General features: G+C 44.0%; 1 protein-coding gene across 1 annotated transcript in view; it reads left to right on the plus strand.

Moving 5' to 3' along the window:
• Window positions 1-2,844: 2,844 nt before the first annotated feature.
• The window catches only part of LOC143017726 (uncharacterized), a 41,685-nt gene continuing 19,449 nt past the window's right edge, over window positions 2,845-25,080 (plus strand). Inside the window, exon 1 of the mRNA XM_076172511.1 lies at window positions 2,845-3,018. The gene's annotated coding sequence lies outside the window, so the exon portion shown is untranslated. The remainder of the gene's footprint in view (window positions 3,019-25,080) is intronic.

Raw genomic sequence — 25,080 nt, forward strand, 5'->3', positions numbered from 1 at the left:
TTTAGAGTGTACCTTTTACACAGCCTAATCATAATCCAAGCTACCCTGTCCGATAAACTACTGAATTTGTATACGTTACCAGCAACCTCTCGGTTGATCAAGAATCCTACTCCACTAGATCTTTCTGCGACTATAGAATGGTAGGTTGCACAGCTAAATTCAATTTCAGAGCCGAGAGAAATAAACTAATTTTAAGAAAGAATATAAGCCTTGCAAAGGTTAAGGATAATAGTAAGAAAATTCTGTTAGAAAAAAAAAATGTATTTTTCATATGCCTGACTATGGACTTGTTCCTTTGAAGGGAAATTTATGACTTCACTGTAGGTGATCAAGTTTGCTGCATCGCGATTTCGGATTCAAGACCCTTCTTCGGAAGCTCTTAGGAATATTCTATCTGGTCAGGATAAGAATTATTCCGGTGTTATATTTAATTATGTTACTTTATGTACTTAAATTTCTATACTTGCTCTTCACTGGGGGAGGTTACCTGTACATATGTGTGTATACATATTTTTTTTCTATATCCGTTCTCCCGTCATATCTCTCTCTCTTCTCGCCATATCTCTCTCTCTCTCTCTCTCTCTCTCTCTCTCTTTCTCTCTCTCTCTCTCTCTCTCTCTCTCTCTCTCTCTCTCTCTCTCTCTCTCTCTCTCCTTCAGCCCCCTTCCGCCATATTTTCTCTCCCCCTCTCTTTTTCTCCCACTCGCCACATCTTTATCTCTGTCTCTGTCTACCTTCCCCTCCTGTCATATCTCTTTCTCTCTCTTCCCCTTATCTCCCACTTTCTCATTCATTAATTGTGTGTGTGGACATATAAAAGTATCATTTGAACGAGCGCCTTATGAGCTGCCAAACGCTAATAAATAAATAAATAGATAAATAGATAAATAAATAGATAATTAAACAAATAAATAGATGAATAAACAAATAAATAAGCAAATAGACAAATAAGCAAATATATAAATAAGCAAATAAGTAGATCAATAAATAAATTCTCTAACGTCATCTTCACATATGCCCGCCCAACGTGTATACCCGGCCACGGAGACCCTTGCTTAGGTTTGGCGAGGTTACTTTTCACATATGAGGTGATGACATCCAAAATACAGTATACAGATATATTAGTTATCTGTATCATCAATAATAAAGTTAGTTCTGTTCACGCAGATGCTATAGTGTTTAATTTTCGTAACCGTGGTTTTCATGAGACATAAATACTTCGATATTGTGAAGGTAACATTTTTTCTTCCGTGCTAAGAAGATTTTTTTGAATATCATGTTATAATACAAGTTTTGTATTTATTTCATCGCTTAGTTCACTTACAAATCTTTATTTTGAACACGGTCAATAATTCAAATTGGATGTATTTAATGTATTATACATGTAACAATTCAGTTTGATTTTACATTTTAGTTACTGTAGATGATAATATTTCATGTTCATCTTTACACATTGAAGAAGTTGGATTGTAATTCTGTATTACAGATGAGTGACCTCAATGGCGAGTTCAACCATCGCGTGCATCAATTACCTCGTTTAGGCCACTGCCTAGTTTAGGCCACCTTTCAAGGCAAGAAGGACATTACCTGTCCGAGCCGACTAGTCTGGGAACGCGACACATCTGTACCAGTTATGAGTTTATGCGATGGTATGTTGTTTGTTGACATTGGTTTCCATGCCAACCACATCCTACTCCTGGTTGCGTCACCTCACTCTCGGAATGCCGTTTGCCTTTGGGATCCAAGGAGAAACGAAGACAGATGCCTGTGGCTCCTCCTTCGCCATGTCCGGAGAACCCCAACTTCCCCCTTAACTCCCCCCCCCCGCCCACCACACACACACACACATCACCAAGCTCCTCTTCTGGGGACGTGGGGGTGATCGTTATGGAGAAATGAGAAGAGGGAACAGGAAGGAGAGGTAGAGGAAAGAGAGGGGATGGGGTAGGTAGGAAGGACGGGGTAAGGGGGAGAGGGAAGGAGGAGGTAGAGGTAGGAAGAAGGAGGGATTTGGTAGGGGGTGGGAGTTGTGTGAAGGGCCATTCGGGGGGGGGGAGGGACAGAGAGAAGATAGATAAAAGGGAAATAAATAAAGAAGAGGAATAGAGTAGAACACAAGGGTAAGAGAAGAAATAGTGTGAAGAAAGGAGGAAGGAAAGGGACAGGAGGAGGAGGAGGGGGAGGATGAAGAGGGGGAGAAGCGACGAGACAGGGAGAGGAAGGTGGAGGGTATAATCAAGAATGAACGTGAGCAGAAAGCATGAGAGACAGGGACTACGAAGAAGAGGAAGGGTGGAGAGAGAAGACAGAAGAGAGAGGATGAATAAAGAAGACAGAAGGAAGAGAAGGAAGGGGATAAGAGAGGACAGGAAGGAAGATTTTGTTAGTAGAAGAAGAAAGGAAGAACAGGGGATAAAGAGAAGAAGAGACGAGAGAAGAAAAGAGAGGAAGAAAGTGAGAGGCAAGGAGAGGAAAGAAGGCGGGGTGCGGGCCATTGAGAGTGAGAAGCTGTTTGACTCATTCCTTTCATCTCCCATCTCTCATCGTCGACAAATATCAGTTCAAGGTCGTTTCTTCCTTCTTTCCTCGAGTCTTCATCCTGAACGGGCGGGAATACCCAGTCAAAACACGCCGGGGGTCGGCGAAAACGCCTTGGCCAATCAGGCTTCGTCTTGAAATGACGTCATAACGTTCGCACATCTCGGCGAATAGGACCGCGCGGAGGATGACCACCGTGCTGGTTTTGGCCAATGGGAGCCCAGCTGGGTCTTTGTCGTCATTAAAAAAAGTGACGTATTCGTGACGACAGAATGCAAGGTTATATATAGGACCCGGACCGTTGAACTTCTGTTTACTTTCACCCTTGAAGTAGGACGGTGTGGGGCCCTAGTGAGCAAAACTTTGTGGAAAAAGCGTGACAGAAAAACGAAGTGAGAATTGAAATAGTTAAGTGTTCTTCGTGTAAGCTGCATTGATTCAACTGGGTGATAGATACATCAATATACAACATAAAAAAAGGTAAGTTCATAGACGAAATGTCGACTTGATTGTGTTTCACTACGGTCACCAACAGAATTGGCAAAGCTTTTCTCTATATCGCTGGACCTGGAATTGGGAATCAGTTTAGAAGCTGAACATTGTAACCAAGCCTACCTATACACTAAAGCATTAGTGTTACCGGCTTTCAACACAGTATAGTATTTTGTAGATTTAATTCCGAATAAAGGACTTTGTATACGTTAGAGACTTCAGACCAGAATCGGTTTCTTGGGTGAACAAAAACTGCCTTTCACCGGAAAACGCGCCCGAAGCGGTCTAACCTGTCCGGTCGTTAAAAAGAGGCAGTTCCGGTGAGGTCTGTGTGTCCGGGAAGGTCCGTGCGTCTGGGTTGTATCCTCCAGGGTCTTAATTAACCCTCAGTCGTGATTTATGTTTGGTTCACAGGACCACCTGCTCTCAGGGAGAGACCTTTCGGTTCTGTTCCAGGATCACACACACACACACTTAATTTATTTTTATTTTTTCAATTTATTTTATTTCTATGGGATGGTTACGTTTAGGCAAGTTAGGTTACATTAGCTTAGGAGCTATTAGACAACGTAAGTTTCATGTTAAATAACGGTGTTTGCGTGATTCTGATATTTCTACAGACCCTTTCTTCCCGCTAGTCCACGTAACAGCCAAGCGTCGAGTTAAACGTTTCCCGCTCATAGACAAGTGGATAAAAAAATTACTCGTTCTACAAAAGAAGAGAAACCGTTTCACACAGTACAAGGAGCACCTTTGCCCTCCGTGCTGACATCATTGCCCTCCGTGCTGACATCATTGCCACCTCGAGTTTGGGGACCCGGAACCCCACAGTAGCCGGCAACATTCTTTGGTCCCTTCCATAGATCTGTCCAGGGATAGGTGTGGTCATAACAATGGTTCATAGATAGAGGTAAAAGATTATAATTAATTTGAGTGGAGATTAAGCTTTCTCCGGTCACAAGAATACTGTGTGACTCTGATCCATAGGGGTGTCTATTAATTCCATGAAATGTTGGCTCCTAAAACCAGTGTCCATGTGGAGGTTGGGGAGGGGAACAGTCTCCGGTTGTCATTTCCCGATCCGGAGATAGAGATCGAGCCCCAGCCACCCGGTGGCAAATTAGAATGCACGGTCAGAATACTCCTAATTTTACTTTAAAGTAATACTATAGAGGAACGTGTTTGAACATGTTAGATTTGTGTACGGTCAGGAATCCAATGACCTTGGCGCGTTTGGGACAGGTTAATTGTCCACAACTGTCTGCGCATATCTGGTGTAAAGGTTCGAATCTAAACTAGAGATGTTCGAGCAAGTTCGGGTTGAAAAAGAAATCTGAAATCTTCGGACAAATCGTGTACAGACAACCTCTCTGGGCTGTTATACTTTTACGTCGAAGTATTAGCACATGGCTGAGAATGCGCAGGGCAGAGGGCAGTGTCGTATTACCTTTTGGTAACATGAGAATCGAGGACGAGGGTGAGGTGGGCTAGAACAATGGGAAGATTCCGGGCGTGTAGTGATAATAGTCAGCACATGTCCGGACGTCGCCCAGTCTCCGGTCCCCCCCCCCCCTCATCCCGGAAAGTTGACCTCCCTCGACCAGAAGCACAGACATTTGTGGGAGAACTAATTCTGTATTGGACGGACGACAGAGGTCTCCCTCGGAGGCGTCTATCTTCAGAATCCATCAACACCCTTGTCACATCTTAAATTTTGTTTAACTTTGACAATCAATCACCATCTGACGACTGGTAGTTGGGTACTAGCAAAGGCGCCCAAAGTGTGTGAATAATAAAGGTTGTAGCTAATATTCCTAATTTGATACATATTCTTTAATGCAGAAGGCTGTTGATTTGTTAACCGTTATGCTGAATTGTGCATATCAGTGGGGTGATTGTTGAAATTTGGGTTAAACATCTTGTCAGCGGGGGTTGCAATACTAGACAAAGATTCGTTAGTGCATTAGATTTTCATGCTTCCATTGTAGGTATAGTAAATATGGTTATATGGTGCATGTTGTTCAGGACCCAGCTGACGAATCTTTGGTCGGAAACGAGGCAGTTTTACATTTGCCTGCTTGTTAGATAACATTGTAAATAATTTGTGACATTTGAATCAAAGTATAGTAGTTTCATTAAAACGTTTTGCTATAAATCCTGACAGTATACAACAACTGTACATATGCAAAAGCTAGTGCGCGCACACATACATACACACAAACATACATACATACATACATTGCGGTACCCTACGCGCGACAGCGTCATACAAAGAAGAGAGTTCAGCCAATAGAAGTATTCCCTTCCACTACTCCCTCCCCACCCCACCCCAACCCCGCGCGCCGTTCACAAAAACAAAAAGGGTTCCGGTTGAACCGTTGGGTGTTCTGGCGATGGCGCGCCCCCCTGGAGGGCGGGAGCCTCCCGACGGGCAGTGGGGGAGGGGGGGGAGAGTGCCTCTTTGCCACCGGACCGTGAGGTGGCTCGTCATTTGACCCCCGAACGGTCAGGGACAGGAAATGGCTCAGTGAGCAAGTGGCTCGTTTCTTTGTTTGGCTTGGCTGGGCACAGCTGCTCTGGGCAGCGCAAACACTTCGATATATGGTGCGATTATAATCTTTTGTAATTAGGAAAGGGGGATATTGCAGGCAAGATCGTATTGCGCGCGCGCGCACACACACACACACACACACACACACACACACACACACACACACACAAAATAGCTGTCGATCACGATACATACACATACATACAAAGACCAAGTGACATACATACATACATACATACATACATACATACATATATATGATATATATTATTTTGTCACTATTGCGGAATTCTTGTTTGGAAAGGACAGTTTCCGAGGTCATGGATCACTGGGTTCCAAAAATCTTTTATGGTCTCTTTATGGTATCTGTTTTGTAGCCTAACCATGGCGACCAGATCTTTGTTCGGTTGCCATCGTGGTTTCTATCACCTTCGAATATGGTGGGTCTTTTGTCCAGACTTTATCAAATCTCGTTAATTAGTAACTGTCCTCAAACTGCAGTTAAAAATGTTAATCCTCACAGCAACGACTTGGGAGTTAAGAGACGCTACACTTTAACTGAATAAACCACATATACACATACAGTATATACATGTATACATACGTGTATACGTATATAGATACACACACACTCGTTCACTCACTCGTATTTTGTGTCTGTATAGTAATTGGCTTGGGTTTGAGATAATATTTTAATGAACTTTGTCCAAATGCTTCCCCTTGACCTGAGTGATATACCAAAATATCACTAGAAAAAGATGGGTGTGCTATTATGGCGGGCAGTGAATTTGTCTAATTATAGTATGCAAATAAGCGGTAACGTTCGTAGGGTCCTGTCCCTTACTCTCAAATGACCATACATATCTTAAAACTTGTGTGCGTGGAATTGAGTTATTCATACGTGTGTATGTATACATAAGTGTATATGTATGCACGTTTATGTAGGTTTGAATGTGGGCGTTTATTTATGCATTTTTGTGGGCGTTGACATTTCGGACATGGGTTGGTGAGGATCTTGTGTCGTCAACACAATTTGAGTGTTTATTTTCGTTTTCCGTTTGCATATGTCGTGACGTTCCTGGCGACCAAGTATTATAAACAGAAGCAGAATAATATATCATGACTTGTACAGTGTGTATATGCGTTGATGATCTCGACGGTCAAGTATCTCGGGACTGTAAGCGAGAAGGAAGAGGGGATTTGTTTTAACTTTCATCACCGTAATGTCGCTTTTGTAAGACTCTTCGGGTCGACTCGGGGAAGGACGCCCAACGGCGCAAAATATTCTTTTAAAACCCTTCGCCGGACATAGCGATGGTTTGATACCGTTAGGAAGTAGAGTTTAACGAACTTCATTGGCTATATTTTCTAACAATCACAGGTAGATATTATAGACAAGATAGTAGACTAGATGTGCGTAAATAAAAGTAAAATTTTACTTTTTAGAGTTTGACAGGACCAGTGAAAGGTTTTGAAAGAACGACCTTTAAATACACCTAATATAATAGATTGTTTTCTAAAAGGTGCTTTTTGAGGAGAAACATTTAGTAATTTATAATTTAAATGGATATCGTTGGCACATATGCGAACTTGATAAAAAGAAAATAAAAATTTATCTTGACATTTTCACAGTATTAATTCACGGACTCAAATGAATTCAACAAAACTTCTCGTTAAATGGAAAATGTTAAGTATTTTGATAATGCACATTGATAGTTTGCATTGATTGGCCATTAAATGGAAAATCATTTGGGCGTCGCTGTTTTCCGTTTCTAAAATATCTCTAACGAATAACTGGATGAGAGCACCGAGTACGTTATTAATTTTTTCCTACGTTTGTTTAGTGAATTGTTTATAGTTATTTATTGCCTATGAAGTGGAGGTTGTATAAACATCGGGACAGATTCAACAATCTCGCTCGGTGTTTGAAATGTCAATTTCTAGGAACTTTTTTGTTTTCAGCTTTGTCTGGTTTCCTTTGTCAGCGAGCGAGTTGGAGCGTGATAATCCTTTCATTGCTGCCGTCAAGTAATTTTTTAATTCGATCGAAAGGTTATGCTCTTATTGACTGACCCCTTTCATACGATAACACAATAGATCTTCACCTATTAATGTCGTTCGTTTGTTTATTTTTGTACTTGTTGATTTTTTTTCTCATTTCCTTTTTCTTTATTCCAAAAGACTTGTAGACAATGTAGGGGTGGCTCAATGGTTCCTCTCCCTTTAAGAATTGTTGAACATCGTCCTGACCACTTTCATTCCTGATTTCTCCAAACTCCTTGAATTAGTGATTAAAAAAGATGCAGGTAAAGAAATTAACCGTTCATGTCATGGTTGACCTGCTGTGCCCACCCCCTTCCCCTTCCCACCGAATGCTTGCCATTGCTCGCTGGTTGAAAACCGTTTAGTAAAACCTTAGGAAAAATGCGTTCACGTTTTCTTACCATCTTTAGGGAAGGTTAGGTTCACGACTGACCAAAATCGTCGGGCGTTAGCCATGGACAAACCTGAGAAACTTCATAGTAAATGAAGTTGAAATATTAATTTCCACCCCCTCCCTCCATTTAGATTCAAACGTCTAACGTCAACTTCAGTATAAACCTCGCCGCCATAACTATGATTAATTATTAGCCTCAGTCTAATAGTTAAATCTAAACTTGTTTGTGGCCACTATCTTTTATTCTAATAGATATACATAGACTTGGAGATCGAGTGTTTTTGCTCTCAAACTAGACTAGCAGTGGTTGGCGGTTTATTTACATACTGAAGTTAATAAACTATGATTATTCGAATGAACGATGAAACGGCTTTCTTATAAGTATAACAAATTTAATAATAAATAATAGAAATGCGCTGAATGGCCTGAAGGCAACGGCGTTTGGCCAACATATTATAATTCAATTCACGTACTGAAATTCGTGGGTTCGAGTCCTGCCCAGTTGCATTGTGTATTTAGCCGTGTGTGATTGTCTCGTTCTAGTTATGCAAAAGAAAGGACTTTTTTCATGCAAAGCTAATGGAGACTTAGGATAAGGATGAAGAAGCGAAGACTTCAGGTTGCGCATAATTCCAACCGGGTTTGTCATTACCTTTACCCTTTGTGTTTGGACTTCCAGGTCGTTGAATTCTAAGCCTGTTTGTGGCGTTCGAACCTCGATTTGATAACAATTGCCAATCGGCACATTCGCGTTAAATGAAGGTTATTTGCTGCGGTGCTGATGTCGCACTCTTGGTGGTGGGCCAGGCCGGCGGGAATGGTGTGGGCGGGTCCATTGCTCATGCGCTGGAAAGCGGGTCACCACTTCGCGGTGGGGAGCTCCCCCCTCCTTCCTTCTCCCCCGCGCGTGCGTACACAGAGCTGGTACAGTTCACAGGTTTTCGTGAATTTCTTGCACACAAGGGATTGGATAAAAAAAGAAAGGTATTAGTATGTATTGTGTGTGTGATTCACCATGGTCTTGGATCACGTGTTGGACGTGTGTGTGTGTGTGAGCGTGCGTGTGTTGGAACTATTCTCGTGAGGCCCGGCTCTATTCCAACTTGTGAATCTTTGCTTTAATATTTATTGGTCTAGATTATTTCTTCCATATTGGCGCGCCTATATGGAAAAGTAGTTTTTTCACCATCTTTTAGGCACTGCCTATTTTTTTACCCCTTCTTTCATCCCACACTGACAGCCTCCATCTATTTTTCCTGTTCCTTTCTCTGTTCCAGATATCGTTATCATTTTACCCCTCTCCGCTTCTCCAATGTGGATAGTCCCGGTTCTTCAAGTCTCTCTTCGTTTGCCCCGTCAGACAGGCCTTGATTTTTTGTATTTTCTTTTTTACTTCAAGTGCTGCATATTCTAGTCTAATCATATTTTAATTTATTTTTCTAGTTTTCTCCTTTTTTCTCTCCCGTGATTTGTAAGATTCTCTGGCGAGATGTATATTCTGATTAAGATGACTAAACCATTTTCTCCTTTGCCTTTGCGATTGTTTAATCTCCCATTTTATAGCTCCCTGGTTGTCTCGTCCTCTTTTTAGCCTTCTTTCCAAATTTCTGCATTCTTTGTATTGCATTTAATCTTTAACTTTTGGATGCTTTGATAAGTCAATGTCTAGGTCTTCACATATCACTCCTTTACGACCGTTTCATCATCAGCAAACAAGTTCACGTAGTTCCATATTTCATACATCATATCGAATATATACCAACAATATCGCATGTGCAAGTACATAGCCCTAGGGTACTTCGTTAATCACCCCTCCAGTCCTGTTTTATCTCTCGCTACCTTATTTCAGACAATATCCTTTTCATTGTACTTCCTTTGTCGCCTTAAACTTTCAATCTTCCATGTTAATCTCTTGTGCTGAGCCTTGTCGGAAGCCCCTCTCACTCCCCCTTCCCCCTCTTCCCCCTCTTCCCCGTGGTTACTGTTTGTCCCTTCTCCCCTCGTCACCCTCCCTCCCCCTGGCCCCTGGACACCATGCCATATAACCCAGGCGGCCCTCGGCCTGACCAGCCGGGGTCTTTGTAATACCACACCTCCCATCCTCTTCTCTTGCCCCCGTCCTCCGCCTCTTCACTGGGTCTACCAGGGAGGTCGAACATGTTCTTTAGTACCCGAGGCACAGGCAGACTTCCCAAGAAGGAGAGCAAACAACTTTCAAGTGTTCTGGAGGCGCCTTAAGACCAGCATCGAAGGTGATACTTTTTGTAGTAACAGATTGGTACTGAGAGGGTGGTATGTATAGGACTGGGTTTCGAGTTTTTATGGTGAAATTGTTTATTCGTATTCTTTTATGGTAGTGTGGTGTGGGTGGTTTATGGTAGGTGTGACCGTTTATTTCCTGTGTGTGCGTGTGTGCGTGCGTGTGTGTGTGTGCGTGCGTGCGTGCGTGCAACCTTTGTCTGTTAGTGTCAGTGAGGGTCAGAGGGAGGGGGAGCCGAGGGTACCCTGCCCAACCCCCCGTCCCCCCTCCCCCACCCGGCGATATGATCACGTGCTAAAGACCGCAGGCCTGTTGCTCCCCCTCCACTCCACGTCCCGAGGACCACCTCGGGGCCTCGTCCCCGACCGAGGAGGACCTCCCACGGGCGCCTTCCGCCCACAGGAGGGCGACGTAGGGCGGAGATCGGTCATGGTGACAAGACCCCCAAGATGAAGAAATGTATTGATCGTAAAGAAGACGAAAGGGAACGTGGAGCTTCTAAGGTTACTTCCGAAACCGATGTCTTTTGATAGCGGAGTCAACTTGGGCCACCAGTTGGGTGGCCATGAGCTCTGGACTCCAACAGGAGCAAGGGGATCCGCTCTTTGGGTGCCTAGGGATCTTGTATAGGGCAAAGTCCCTAAATTGTTCTAGTGCTCTCTTACATCGAAATCCCTAGGAATCGTACATGGAACAACGTTCCTGAAGTGTTCTAGTGATCTGCAAAATCCCTAAAGTATTTCGAGGATCTTGGATAGGTCTAGAGCCCTCCTGTATTCCAAGTATCTTGCATAACAATTTCCCCAGAATCCCCAGAATGATATTCTGGGAATTTCCCCAAAGTATGGCAGTGGTGCTTGAGAGCAATATCGGTATTTGGTAGTTTCACTGGTGACACCTCAGCTGACTGCCTCGTCTTACTTTTTTCACTGAAATCCATTTTCTAAAACCAGTTTTCATTCAAATAACATCTAGATGTTCCTGTTACCACAGTTTTTCTTCTCCCTCCTCTTCCTCTTTATCTCCTACCTCTTCCTATTCTTCCTCCTCATCCTCCTGTTGCATGTAGTATTGTCTAGCAACATTTGTTTTGCATCACTGTCATTCCACGCTGCTTTTAATAATTTTCCAAATATCTTTGAAGTCTCTTTCCGTGGTGAATATAGAACTGGATCTCTTACTCGTTATTTTGTTGAACCAGATGATTTCTTTCCCACCTGGGAAGGGTGACGATGGGTCGGGAGTCTGCCTGGGATAAGGATGAGTGGGTCTGCATTGTCACGTGTTCTCTCAACGACTGGTGACTGACTGCACGGTCGTGATGAAGAATTTGCTTCACGCTACAGCTTTCAACGTCACTTTTTCTTTTTATTAATTTGATAATTTTTGGTTGTGTACGTCGTGTATTTTCCTATGCAGTATTCAGCTTAGCTAATTTTCTTGAATTGCTATACAAAATTATCAGGCAGAGAATTTTAATTTTGTATCGTGAAAAACTCTGGGTGGGTCAATACTTAGGCTCGTGATTGTACATGTATATAATTGCAGTTCTATCAAGTGGGCGCCTGCACCTCTATGATATACGCAAATCCTTTTTTATTTTTTATTTCATTTCTTTTTTGTCCTGCACTTGTGTGTGTTTTCTTGCAAAGCAGATTTTTAATGACAAAAATCCGGACCCAATTGTCAGATTTTCTGTTCGTGCAGCATTTACAAAACTTTCTATATTTACACAACCTCCTGAGGTGAAAACTATGTATGAAATGAATTAGATAACTAGAGGTCAAGTTTTTGTTTGCACACAGTCAGCTTCTCCCGAGATGTCTCCGATCGATGGCGTACTTTTCTTAACATTATCTTTCCTTCGTGTCTTCACTCTCTTGCCCTTCCATGGACACCTACGAGGACTGTAAAAGTGTGACTGTGTACGCACTCTATATATGAACGTGTGCACGTGTGCGTGCGTGTACATGTGCGTGACCGAGCACCGAACACACAACTCGCGGGCTGTAACCCAAGCTGGGCTCAGCCGGGTCTTGCTCACCCTCACTCCTCCTCCTCCTCCTCCTTTTACTTCTGCATTTGCTCCTGCTTTTGCTCATTCTTGTCCTGTTTTTGTTCCTCTTCTTTCCTCTTTCTCGTACATTTGCTCCTCCTCCTCTTGTTCCTCCTCTTCTTTCCTCTTTCTCATACTTTTGCTCCTCCTCCTCCTCCTCTTCTTTCCTCTTGTACTTTTGATCCACATCCTCTTCTTGTTCCTCCTCTTCCTTCACTTTCTCCTCCTCTTTCACCACATTCTCCTCCTCGTCTTATTCCTGCTTTTGGTTTTGCCTGTCACCCTTCTACTCTTGTTGCTCCTCTTCCTCCACATCCTTACCCTCCTCCTTACCCTCTTCTACCTCCTACTTGGACTCAACACCAATCCTCGTTTGATTTATTTCTTAACTCGCATCCATGACCGCCGCCTCCACCTCCACCTCCGTTCCTTTCCCTCCATTTCCTCTCCCTCAACTTTCTTTCCTCCCTCCGCCCCTTAAACACACACTTGGACACCGGCGAGTCTGCAACGCCCCGGTGTGTTCGAATCTACAGATTCACTCCACGAAGTTGGCATATGTTTCTCAAGTTCTTTGAGCTTTGAGGCCACCAGGTCTTGTTCGTCAAAAGGGAAAGGACAAGTAAAGATTTTTTTTCCTCCTGTTTTGTCGTCGTTACCAGGCGTATTGTTCTTCAGAACTGGATGCAGAGTTGAAGACTTCTGGTTTGTTTATTCTTTGTTAGGTATCTGAGCTGTAGAGCTCGTGCCACTGAAGGAGTTGGTGTACAGAGAGGTCCTCGTCGTCTTTGTATAGGGTACGATCTCACCAATGTGGTTCTATTCTTAAACAAATCTATTCAACAAAAATGTTTCTAAAACTACTCTTCTACCTCCGTTTTCTCTCGCTTTCTCGCTTCTCTTGCTACTGTTGTCCCGAGGAGAACAGATCAAATAATTCGTTTGAACTTGCGTGAACTTCTTGATGTTTAGGTTAGGTAGTTTCTCTTGTATAATGAAACTTTCGATATTAGTGCACGTACGTGTAAACATGTTGAGTATAAATCCTTGGAAGGAAAGGAATTTTATAAGAATACCACCGTAAGATTTTTGTATATTTCCCTTCCAAGGATTTATATAAGATTTATATAATTTTTTTTTTAAGAATACCACTGTTCTTTCAAAAGTGCCAATTTGGCTTTAACTAACATCTTGGTTATTTTTTGTAGTTTTATTATATTCCTAAGAGGTGCCACACAAGGATACAGAAATGCAAGATATATTGCAGTGAAAACTATTAATACAAAGAGGCAAGGTCTCAGTCGTTGCTTACGACCATCTCCAGGTTAGAACAATCGTTTAACAGTAAGGAGATTTCATCTCTTACAAGTCCAAATTAACTGGAGGTTAGGTTATGAAAACTGAAGACCCGTAGATGTTCGGTGTGGTGGTTCTGTTATTTCTTATGTTTGCGTTATTGGAGCTCCGTGTGGAGGTGTTCACAGGTAAAGACTATAATTCTTGCACAACCGCAAGAACACTAATCTTCGAGGTCTGAATTTCACAACTCTCCGCATTCATTCACACGGAGTCCCCTGCAATAGCCACTCTTTGTCCTCTTGTTTTCTTTTCTTTGCATTCTTTGCCCACGGTCTCTTCATCCATGTCCTCGCCGCCGTCCTCCTAGTTGTCCTACTAGTCCTCTTTTTCTTCCTTTTTCTCGTCCTGGTCCATTTTTGGCCTCTTCGTCTATTTATTTTTTCTTTAGCCTCTGTCTTTCTTTTTTTTTCTTCTTTTCCTTCAGTTCTATCTTTACTTGTTCTACTTTCCTCTTGTACTATTTTTTTTCTTCCTTTGGGGGCTGATGGGTCGATGGAGCAGAGTTCTCCCCCTCCTCCTCCTCTTCTTCCTTAAGCTAAGGCAAGGGAAGAAGGTGGTTAGGTGGGTGGGGGGGGGGAGACTAGTACCGGGGGCTTCCCTCGTCCTGAGGGCGCCATGGTGGGAACCGGTGGGAACCTGCCCAGGCCGGGCATTCCAGTCCGCTTTTGTGCTCCACGGGCCGCCGCTGCTGGTGGGAACATTCCTGAATTCCTGTGGCTGGAGGGTATGGGCCGAGGGGAAGGGAAAGGAACGGGGGGATGGGATGGGGAAGGTAGACGTCCTTCATAAAGTCCTCTGTCTCTCTATCTGTGTGTATGTGAAAAAATCCTTCTCTCGGAGAAAGTAAACGGATGAAGAATAGAATTAGCCGTATATTTCGACCACTAATTAATTATATTCTTCATCCGTTTACCTTCTCAATGGGATTTTTTTCATCTTACCTATGTGTCGTGACAGTCCCTCTTCTATCTGTGTGTTTTCTCTTTCGTCCTTGTTTTTTGATCGCTCAATATCTCGCTTTCCTTTTCTCATGTTCTCTTCTCTTGTCTCTTCTCCCTCGCAAGATACCCCCCCCCCCCACCCTCTACTCGTTCAGGACAAAGGTGGAGGGATGGAGAACCTGGATTGGCACCTTCACTCACCCTCCACCCTTTCCACCCTTCTCGTAACTCGCACCCATAGGTACACAGGAATGACAAAACCGGTATCACCAGTCATCACCCGCATTGAGTTTTCTGCAAACATAACCCCCAACGACACTATATCAAAAAGTGTTTGAGTTAATAAGAGTAAAGGCGGCTGTAGAGAAAAAAATGCTTGTGTAGGAAAAAGGGGCGTTTATAGTTGCCGAAAACAACACAGTTTGCAAAGACCTGAATGAAATGTCAATTTACGTGATGGTGGCAGAGCAATGGTAGTTCGCTGTGGTATTGCAGATTCCTGTGATAGCTCACAGGTCTTTGCAAACGGCGTTGTTTTCGGTAACTATAAACGCTCCTTTTCCCCCACACAAGCATTTTAGTCTTCTCTCCAGCACTCTTTAATCTTGTTAACTTAAACACTTTTGGAGCGCCGGGTGGGAGCGTTCCTCGACCAAACAGAGTCTCTTGACGGGATCCAGAAACTACGCAAGTCGTGAATAGTAGGGGGATGGTTGACCGTCTTTTCTTTCCTTCTGCACTTATTGGATCTTCTATGACCAGTTTTACAGCCCCTTCGACTCCTCCCTGTTCGCACGCATATTAGTCCTCATTTCACGGTCCCAAAGGCAGCCTTAACAGATCTTTGTATGTGGGTCTGTGTGTCTGTCTGCCTGCTTGCTTGTTTGCCTGTGTATGTCTCTGTATGTGTGCGCGTGTCCTATTGATGACTGCGTATGCGCGTGTACGTGTGTATGTATGCGCATGTATGTATGTATGTATGGCGGGCTTGGCTAAGCCCATTTCGCTCTGTTTACACTCGACCTACCTCAGTGGACCGTTTCTTGTCCTCTTCTGCGATCTACTTCAACCTCCCCTCTACGTTCTTTCTCCTTTTCTCTTCCCCTGTTTCATTCATAATGCCTTCCTCCCGCTTTCTCTTCTACTCCTCCTCTTGCTCTTCTCGCCATCTTCCTCCTCATTCTCTCTCCTCCCCTCCATGGTGGTCCCCTACAGACCCTGGGCGGCGGCAATGGCTGGGGTCTCCTCGTCCCTCTGGAAATCTTTTGTGCATAGCGCGGAGTAACGACGCTGCGTCCGAAATTGTGATCGTGATACTGGCACGGACTTCCCGTCGTGTAGCCTCAAACAACAGTGCTCAGGCTGTGGAACTCCACCTCGCTTTAGGGACGATTTCTAGTCAATTTAGCGTGGAGAAGATCGTCGTGTGTAGAGAGCGAGCCAGGGGATTGGAAGTGGAGAAAGTGAAGGATTAGTGTGGATCGGGACGCGGCGACTGTCGCCCGCCTGAACTAGTTACCCCGAGGCGGGTTTCCAGGAAGGATGTCTGCCCCGCGCCGAGCAGTTTTCCCATTCTCCTTCGCCGTGAGCTTAAATCGAGAGCCGTGAATGAAGAAGACGGCAAGCTTGGCAGGATCTGGCGAAAGGGTATGCCTCGCTGCTTCAGAGGAATACAGCAAGTTGAACCAGTTTAAGCTCTGGTTTGGGTCACGCAGGCTGCTTTCTGGTCGGATTACTGCCTGCCTTCCCTTGTACACTGGTTCTCGCAGTCTAAGGGTGGGGGGGGGGTGAGGGGATCTTAATACGGGATCCCTATGATTAGCACGGATTCTTCTTGCCTGCTGGGTAAGTGGGCGTACTCCACTACACTTGGCTCCTAATTTATGAAACTCCCCCCTAACACTCGCGCTCGCAAATGCGCACATCCGTTTGTGCAACTACGCACGTACAAGAACAACACGTGCATTTCCTTGCACAGCTGCGCACGCAAGCTCGATGACACGTCTAACACTAAGTATGGTAATTGGAGATTAGGAGACAGGACCTCGTGAGTGTTGTCTCTCTCCTGTATGCTACAATTAGGTAAATGCAATTAGATTCAATACGCTGGCGCGCGCACACACGCACAGTCATCAATAGGACATGGTAGGGCATGATTATTAGATTCCTGTATTTTTGTCTCAAGAACTACCGCAGAATCTCGCCAAACACGAGTCATCTAACGCGATTTTTTAGTAACTCGTCGTGTTTATGCCAAATTGTTATTCTCGTATCACCGTCTAGGACCAAGGCTTGCATTTTTAGTCGTCCATTCTATTTCAGATAGACATGAAATTTTAAAAGTTTGAAGTTGTTCAGTCTTTGGTGATGAGCTGTGACACATTTGTCAGTGATTACAGCCTCTGTAGATTACTTTTGTCTTCAGTTTACGATTAGACTTGAAAGTATTTATCACTTAGTCCCTCTTCAGAGAGGGCAAGCAGTGACCCCGGCACTTTCACTTCCTCTCCCTCGTTCTCTCTCCCACTCCCATTATCCCCCCTCACCCTTCTCTCCCCCTCCCACTCCCCTTATCCCCCTCGTCCTTCTCTCCCCCTCGACCGTCTCAATCTCTTCGCATCGCTGAAGAAATGTCCATCATTGATCTATTACGTCATGTCGTGCAACTTTTCAAGGCCTATGGTGTCACAGTTGCTATACAAGAAATGTCTACATGCACGAAAAAAATTGAGTTAGTTTCCTTCCATTTCAATCTTGTATGTTTATTCTACTTTGTTCACCAGGCATTTTTATGCAGTTATGGAGTCTTTTTAACATAATCGTGGGGTTAAGATTTGCAGATTATTCTACCAACATTTGTGAACGAGACGGAGTGAGTTTAATTTAACTTTAACAGCGTTGAAGAGAAAATAACGATCGAAATTAGTTGATAGCCACGCTGCGTTGTACGTGAAGTAATCACGGCCAACGGCAACTACCACTTGCAGAGGCTTTCCTGGCACAAAGGGCACAGGTGCCGGCTGCCACGGATTCCTTCGAATGGGAAAGGTAATGAAAGGTCGCAGGGGGATAGGGACGGAAAGGGGTAATAAAGGATGTGGTATGGGGGGTAATTAGAGGCGGAGTTAGTGTGGTGTCGCGTTAGGTAATTAACGGAGGGATTGGGTGGTAATTAGATAGGATGGTGATTAGGATAAATGACCCCATCATTTCGAAGTCCGGGGTCTACTCATGCGTACGAAAGGTTTCAGACCTTTCAGTAATGGAGGTTCAGAAACTCGAGATTTTCCTTTCTTTATTCGTTCATTTCAACGAGAGGTAGATTTCTTGCGCCCGATTAAACGTGACAGATGAAATCTTATTTATCTTGTTTGTTTATCTTTATTTACTTATTTGTTTATTCATTTGTTTGCGTGTTTGAACATCACTTGTCCTTGACTTGGTACTGACTCTAAAGTCCATTGACCCTGTATGTCTTCGATGACGTCCTCCAATGTTTACATCCCAGTTCTGGCGTCTTTAGAGACGCCGGACCAACTTCTACGTCCTTCGACGTTGCATTTGGTTATTGATCTTCACGTGAAGGATTTTGGATTTGGTTCTTTGTTGTTGCAAGTTACTGGCCTCTCCGCGAAATTGGGATGGGTGTAAGAGGCTGGTAGATAAAGGTAGACAAGTAGGTAGATAGAGACGGGAACTGAAAGTGTTGAGGTCGACAATGGGGACTGAAAGTGAGAGAATGAGGCCAAAATGAGGCTGGATAGAACAATGTTAAGAATATCCATGCCTGGCGTCGTCGTGTGCCCAGCATGCACGCAAGAAGTGAATCCCATTGTCTTGATAATTGTGTACAAGTTTCAACTTTGCCTTTGCACCGTTCATTGCTGCCATTACTGACTATTCTGCCTTATTAACTTTTCTCCTCTACAAAGAACCGGACAGCTATTCCTACCATGATATCGCAGTTGCTTATGTGAGAAGTTCACTTGTATCCGCATCCTCACGTCTTATTCTTTCTTCTATAAGGGTCTCGTCTGTTTTCAAGAGTTGGCTCAATTATGACGAACACGGGGATAGATTCTGGGAGGAAATAATTGAAATATAGTCAGCATCTTGCTGATGTGAATTCATATCCCTTCAGATGCTATACTGTCGTCATAGCAATATTCTTTTTTCCATTCACATCTGCTTACAAACGTCACTACTCGATGCACAGATCTGAAATTCACTAAAAATACTGACAGTGACCACACTCTCTTTCCCTCGCCTGTTCAATCTCTCCCCCAGAATACAGTTCTTCGCACTACTACCTCTCCCGTGCGCTATCTTCCCTTCTATTATCACCCCGACTTATGGAACACCCTTAAGGTCGCTCCTTCTCTATCGCTACCTAACCACCCCCAAGTCCCACCCGGCCAACCAGGATGTGACTCAGTTATGCTGCGTCACCGTCTCAGGGCGCCATCGCGGTGTCACGCGTCACACGTTACGCTCGTTACGCTTCTTCTCCCCCCCCCCACCTTCCCTCTCCCCTCCGCGAGCGTTCCGTCTCTCCCGCTCCGCACTGCACAACACCAAGAAGGCGCGGCCGTCCGTCCGTCCGTCTGTCTCCGGTCTGTTAACCCCGCGGCGGCTTCATGGGACCTGCATCGCGGTCGACGCCACGGAGAAGAGGAGGTTTCTGTCTGCACAACGATGTCGTTAGTTTGTGTGCTATTAACAGAACGTCCCAACATAATCGATCTAACTTTACCTTACCTAGTTTGTGGTTGCCTAACCTTTGCTTGTTTAACTCCATTTTGCCTTGACCAGTCCCCATCTCTTCCCCTTCCCCGTTCCCTCATTCCATTCCTTCCATCTTCCCCTTTCACCTCTCACCTCCTATTTCGTCTTCCTTATCTCTTCACTTCCTTCTTTCGTCTTCCTTACCTCTCTTCACTTTCTTCTTTCCTCTTCCTTATCCTGCCTTCCCTCTTCGCCTTACATTTCCCTATTCTTCCTTAGCATACCTCCCCCTTTCCATTATCTATCCTCTTTCCCTCTCCTCCCTGTCCTTTACCCTTTCCATTTCCTTCCCGTATTCTCGCGTAACAGTCTCACGTCTATCGTTCAGTCTCCCTTACAGGGCTCTTCTCTATCGTTCCTTGATGGCCCTGCCTCCCCTTTCCTTCCCTCCGTTCTCCTTCCCTCCCCAGTCCTACGCTCCACAGTCCTACACTCCACAGCCCTCCCCTCCCCTTTGTTTATCAGGTATATCAGTGCCATCCCCCCCCTTCCCCTTCCTTATCTCCTCCTTGTCCCCTCCACTCTTTCTTTTTTCTCCTTAGACTCCCCAGTGTCGCCTTCCGTTCTCACGATGTCTTGGAAGTCGTCAGCGATAAGATGTTGAGGTCGTTGGTGCTGTCGCCGCCGCCGCCATTTCCCTCCCTATCCTTTGTCTTTGAAATTATTTTCCTTCGTTCTGTTTTCTTTCATTTGTGACGCAGCACATTTTGCGCATGGAAAGGTATGGTCATAGATTGGTGCCGGTTTAGTATGTGGCCTACCTTTTTGAAACTGGTTTAGTATGTGGCCTACCTTATTTGAATGTTCTAGCCCAGGGAAAAATAAAACAAACGACAATACTTTAAAAATGTTTTCATTTAACCCTAACCTAACCTAACCTAACCTGCAGAGCTGGGTGCGTTGAATAGGTAGGGCACATACTGTACCATAGAAAAAAAAATCGTGGGTCACACCCAAAAGGTAGGCCACATACTAAACCGGCACTCATAGATTTAGGTGTATGGAAAATCTTCAATCAAAAATATGGTGTGTGGGAAGATGTCCGGTGGCCCTGTGGGAAAAAGTCCGGGGGAGGGGTTTTGGTGTCTGTAGTAACAAGTCCGGGGAGTGGGGTTGGGGTCTGGTTTGTGGGAACTAGTCCGGGGGGGATTGGGGTCCTGGTTTGTAGGAACAAGTCCGGGGGGATTGGGGTCCTGGTATGTGGGAACAAGTCCGGGGAATGGATAGGTGGTCTGGTCTGTGGGAACAAATCCTGGGGTAAGGCAGAAACAGTACCATCTTCATTCAAAAACGTAAATTCATTCATCCGATCATAACACGATGTGAACAAGGCACTATCCTTCGTTGTTCACTTCCCCCCACACCCACCAATAACATGGGTCAGCAAATGAATAGATAAGTTGTTCGTTTGAACAACAGTTAGCATCGGGGTTCGTCAATCAGAATAATTATTGTCGTCGGCAATATAAAATGAAACTACTTTTCGATACACAAGTAGTTGAAGCTCTATGTAAGCTGAAAGAACAAGAATGATACATGTAAATGACCATGATAACGATGAAAATACTAAGAGTGTAATAAGCGTTTGGATAAAATAGAATCCAATAAATTTAAGTTCATCTGGTGTGTGTGTGTGTGCGTACACACACACACACACACACACACACACACACACACACACACACACACATACATGCATACACACATACATACATACATACATATATACATACACACATACATACACACATACACACATACACACATACACACATACATACATACATACATACACACATACATACATACTCGTACACGTACACGCACACTCAACTTTCACTTGTGTGTACATATCTAACAAGATAAGTATCTTAACCAAATCGAAATCTCCGGGTGGTGCCTTGGTGTATTGTTGTCAGGAGATAAGATTTATTGTATGCGACGTACCAAACGTTCATTACAATATTGACTATTTGGTCAATCTGACCATCCTCACTATCATCACCATCTCCACTATTACTGTCACTTAATACCAACAAAGTGTTGTCAAACGTTAAGACGACAGCAGCCTCCACCAGTACCACCACCCAAACACTATCACCAACCAATCACCACAACCAGTCCACCACCTCTATACCACCAGTCCACCACCTCATCATTTCGCCCATCACAGCGTCTCCCACCATTACCACCACTCTGCCCCAATCTCCACTCTCATTAGCTCTTAATGGGAGGATGGCTCCCCTCGTCGTTCGCAGCACTATCCACCTCCCTCCTCCTCCTCCCCTGCCCCTCCCTCTTCCATCGCCATCTCCCTAGATGAGCTTTGCAGGCTACTATTCTTCATCCTGACATATCCTTTACTACTGTTTTAATAGACTTGGCTTACGGGAAACTCTTCATCCAACCAAGGGACCTTCAGTACGTTTGTCTTCGGTGTGTTCAGTTTCCATAAGACTGTAGGATAATTCAAGTGTTTTCTTTATATCCAGGTATACACACACTACCCAACCCTCACTTGAAGCCCATCAACCACTGTTGTGCACATGATCTTCCATATCTAAAAGTAAATTGCTTATTCACAATTTTTTTCCCATAAGATGTTTAATTCGTATAGATTTTACAAATCTGATTTTGATGTGTGTTGTACTGGTTTCTCCTTTATGATTTGATACTATTAACTTTTTTCCAGTCCTTGAATATCCATTTTGAGGTGCATTTAGGCCCAAGAACTTTTCTAACGTCTTTGTTTCTACATTTTTTCCTACAACCTAATGTTTCTCCCTAGAGGTAATTTTCTTTGATACAAAATAATTTCTATGAAAACTGAAGAGCGATTTTTGCTCGTTGTTTTATGTTTTGTATTTTTTTTCATTTATTCTCAATTTGAATTCCTCCTGTGTCTCATCATTATCACATAAACAAGTTGTTCGTCCTTGTATTTGTCAGTAATACTGTTTTCAAGGATCTTCTGTCTCTCTCTACAGATTCTCGTGTTACAAGTTCTAGCAGTTTTGTATCCTTTCATAATGTTATTGTTCTTTTTTGTTTCATCCTTTCCAAGCCACTTTTCTGGCTTTCTTGGTTATTTCACACACTATATTAAACTAGTCTCTGTATACGTGGTGCGCTGAATGGCCTACCGGCTCCGGCGCTTGGCCTTCGAGCCAAAAATTTCATAAATCAATCTGTATACGTGGGTTTGTATGTTTGTGTGGTGCCCAAAATGTACATTTTCCTTTATTTACTTGTTTATTTATTATTATATTTTACCATTTGTTATCGTCTTTTGCTCTTCTCCGCTTTCTTTAACTATTAAGCTCTGCATCCTCGGGTGGAACCTTGCACTGCACATTATTTGCAGTCTAGTTGCGTCACCGCTCCCATTAAGACACGAGTCACGTTCATGGCATAGCGCTGAGAGAAGTCGTAAAACCTCTCGACAGAGTCCGCAGTAGAAAGCTGAAGGATCACTCCACTCTCTCTTTCAGATTCGAGATGCAGAGGACAGAAAACAGTCTGTTCGTCCTTAACATTATTCTTAGCACTCGCGTTTTCTGACATCAATGTTATCTTGGGTTATTTTCAACATTGTGTGTTGGTGTGTATGTTTGCCTAATTGTAGTATACAATGAATGAGCAACGCTCGTTGGGTCCCGTCTCTACTCTTCATTTTGTCGTACCTTGCCTCAAATTTGTACAGTTCCAACTTTTGGGAATGTGTGTGTGTGTGTGCGTGTGTGTGTGTGTGCGTGTGTACGTGTATGTGTATATATACCGGGTATACATTTGAGGTTGACCCACCGTAGGACTCTTTTTTCATAAGGGCGAGCGTGCCTAACTCGTCCTCGGCGTGAAATTGGGCGCCACGGGAGGAGGATTTGGGAGGAATTGGAAAATAAGCCTCACCCAGTCGGGGGCTCAGAGGGGGCCGGGCCGGGTGGGGACATGGGCGGGATTTTGTCCCATGTAAACATTCCCGTGTTTTTGGGCATTTTGACCGCAAAAACATCTGTTCTGGAGAAAACTGTCCCCGTGTGTTTGTTCTTTCTTTACACTTGTGCCTTAATGTCTGTTCATATTTTTTGTTTATTTCGTTCCATGCTAAAACATTCCATCCAAACGTGATTTTGCCAAGATTGTTTATCATTCTTGTATCCTCTTTTGAAGATGTATTTCCATACATTTTTTTTCTGTATTGTGGTTGTTAGTCAGATGCATTTGTCATACAAGCGACCTCTCCAAATTAGTTTGTTTCCGTTCTCTATAGATATTCATAAGTGTGCCGAATATTGATTTAAAAAAAATCGTAAACATTTGCAGAAAAACTATTGACATGTTAACACGCGGCCATGAACAAGATTTGTTCAACGAACGTCAGAATCATAAACTTTATTTTTAGATTTTCATTTATCTATTCTTCATGGTGATGGACATTTTGATCTGCAATACTCGAAGGATCGTCTTCTTTGGATCAAAACTTACAATTCAGAGATGGCCATGCTCTTGACAACTATGGGTTATATTTCCCGAAGCCTCTCTTCTATTCTTAAACAACTTGGGGATAAATTGCCTCATTGTAAGGCTACTTGGAGCTGTTCGGTGATTTGGGTTATGTAGTCGATCTGTGCCCATGGTTCTTGTCTCCAACACCTCGTGCCCTTCAACTCCAGCCACCACTTTTCCCTTCTAGTGTCCATCCTATACAGGATGTATCCTCTACCAGACCTCCCCTCCCAACGCACCACACATGCGCACGCGCGCGCGCACGTATTCTCTCGAACACACTTACAGACTATCTTTATCACAGATTATTTCACGCATAGGCAATCTCTCTTACACGTGCGTGCGTGCACACACACACACACACACTTACACACACACACACACACACACACACACACACACACACACACACACACACACACACACACACACACACACACACACACACACACACACACACTACACCAGTTCAAATCTAAACATAATTGGGAATCAAAGATATAGATTAAGTAAGAACTGTATATGAATTTGAGTCTAGGTACATTAGAGAATAGGAGACTGAACCCGACGAGCGTTGCTCCTTTCCTGTATACTACAATTAGTTAAACACACACACACACACACACACACACACACACACACACACACACACACACACACACACACACACGGCTCGGTGGCGGATTGGTAAAGCACTGGCCTCACAAGCCAGAGAACCGGGGTTCGGTTCCCCGGCCGGGCGGAGATAAGTTGGGTTTGTCTCCTTTCACGTGTAACCCCTGTTCACCTAGCAGTGAGTAGGTACGGGACGTTAGTCAAGGAGTTGTGACCTTGCTGTCCCGGTGTGTGGTGTGTGAGTGGTCTCAGACCTACCCAGAGATCGGCAAATAATGAGCTCTGAGCTCACTGCCGTAGGGTGGTGTCTGGCTGTCTCGACAGACTGCAGCAGATCCGAGGTGAATACACACACACACACACACACACACACACACACACACACACACACACACACACACACACACACACACACACACACACACACACACACACACACACACACCTATCTACCTACCTACCTACCTTCCTCGTCCTCAATCCACACAAGCTCGCAGACACGCTTGAACTCGTACTCACTTTCTCTTTTCTGGGTTGCGC

This window comes from Oratosquilla oratoria, chromosome 33 (assembly GCF_046742065.1).
Source record: "Oratosquilla oratoria isolate Oo_2021 chromosome 33, ASM4674206v1, whole genome shotgun sequence".
Taxonomy (NCBI): Eukaryota; Metazoa; Arthropoda; class Malacostraca; order Stomatopoda; family Squillidae; genus Oratosquilla; species Oratosquilla oratoria.